Source organism: Zingiber officinale, chromosome 1B (assembly GCF_018446385.1).
Source record: "Zingiber officinale cultivar Zhangliang chromosome 1B, Zo_v1.1, whole genome shotgun sequence".
In the NCBI taxonomy this organism is placed as follows: Eukaryota; Viridiplantae; Streptophyta; class Magnoliopsida; order Zingiberales; family Zingiberaceae; genus Zingiber; species Zingiber officinale.
Window position 1 is genome coordinate 105,776,246 of NC_055986.1, and position 2,003 is coordinate 105,778,248.

Sequence of the window (2,003 nt, forward strand, 5' to 3'; positions counted from 1 at the left end):
ACTTTTAATCTTTGCCCCTAAATGTTTGAACTCCCCGTTCTGTGACTTGTGATTTTCAAAACTCATAGATGGTTGAGTTACAATTTGTTTGGCAGACTCTATATCATTTATGGCTTGCACTTCTTGACTGTTTGAGGGAGATTTCATCCAACTTATGTTCGACCATTCATGGAGGTTCAATGTCACTTGATCAATTAACATATATGCTTCATCTACACTTTTGTCCATAAAAGAACCTCCATCTGATGAATCTAATAAACTCTTGTCTGAGAAAGAAATTCCCCCATAGAATATGTGCAAAATCAACCATTTTTCAAAACCATGATGAGGACACTGTCTTTGAAGACTCTTAACTCTATCCCATGCTTCAAATAATGATTCTCCTTAAGCCTGAGCAAAATTTGTTATGCAATTCCTCATATACACTATTCTGCTTGGAGGGAAAAAATGATTCAGAAATTGCTTCTCCAATTGTTCCCAACTTGTGATGCTTTGAGGACAGAGAGAATATAACCAAGTCCTTGCTTTATCCTTGATACTGAAAGGAAATACCATCAATCGAACTACATCTGCCGACACTCCTTCACATTTCACCATATCAAAAATCTCTAAAAATGTTTCGAGATGCAGATAAGGACTTTCTGATACTTCTCCTCCAAATTTGTTACCTTGTATCATGAAAATTAACTATAACGACCACCCTCCTTACTACTACTCTGAGGGTGACCGCTACTGATTCTGCTAACTACACATAACTGGTACTACTTACTCTAATACTAGAGATACTTCAAAATATCGGGAACATATCAGAACATGCCTCTAAGTAGTAGCATATAGTTTCTTGATACATTTTTTTTTTTTTTATCTTGATCAAACATGTAATTAAGTGAAGCAACAAGTAAGCATAACATACGGACAGATGAAGCTTAAATACTTCTACTGCTTGCTACATCTTTTGTTAACTTGCATTCATTAAAGGAATATAGTTATTCATTCTACAAATTAAAAGTACTGTTCATCAGTTTCCAACAATTGAACATCACATGCAATGCTTCCATAAGACAAAAACTCATATAATAATAATAGCATGCAAAACAGTTACCAAGAAAAGTTCCCAAAATCAGCAAGACCTTTATCATACTGCATTCATCACCACAGGTATCTCATGCATGTTACAATCTTCATAATGGCATTCAGAACTTGTGTTCATATATATAAATCTTTGCATAATTCGGTCATGACTACTCCTACTGGTGACGCATTGCAAAGAAATTTATTACTAGCCAAACCTTTAAACATTAACAAGGAAACATTAACTAAACAGCAGTGAAACCTTAACTGAACTCATGTAGTGTAACGCCCGCCCTCCCTGCTACCCTAAGGGACGGGGCTACGATACTCTACGTATAAATTTTTCTTTTTAAAACAGCGGAAGACTTAAAATAATTTTTATAGTTTTAATAAAAACTTTTCTTTTAAATTTCTTTTGAACTATACTATCACATGGCATCAAAATCATAACATCAAATCCAGTGGAACCATAATGTCAAGCCATACATGTTTAGGTATCACAAGTCATAAAATACCAATGCATAGTTCTTTAAAGAAACTTTAAGCAGGTTCTTATTTATTTGGTTGCCTAGCCACTGCCACACACATCTTCGTTGCCCCTCCTGCTGCTCCTCTAACTCATCCAGCTTTTTCCTTTATCTGTGGTACAAGGAAAGTAAGCTATGAGCACTCATGGCTCAGTAAGTTTCTTTCCTACTCACTAAAACCAACAATCAGCACATAATCAAGAATGCATCAACAAGTCATAATCTCAACTAATCATGGCATAACATAGCATTCTATTCAAGCATATCATGCATCATAATATAATCACAACTAGTCATAGCATATCAAGCATCACCATGGCCGAAACATATACATAGTGCATTGCATAAACCATAGCTAGACATGGCATAACAAACAAGTATTATGGTATATCAAAGCATGACCGA

At 35.1% G+C, this 2,003-nt stretch overlaps 1 non-coding gene across 1 annotated transcript; it reads left to right on the forward strand.

Moving 5' to 3' along the window:
* Positions 1-316: 316 nt before the first annotated feature.
* LOC121993933 lies at positions 317-422 on the forward strand. The gene has a single exon (XR_006115501.1). It is a non-coding gene; the product is annotated as a small nucleolar RNA R71 (small nucleolar RNA).
* The last annotated feature ends 1,581 nt before the right edge of the window (positions 423-2,003 follow it).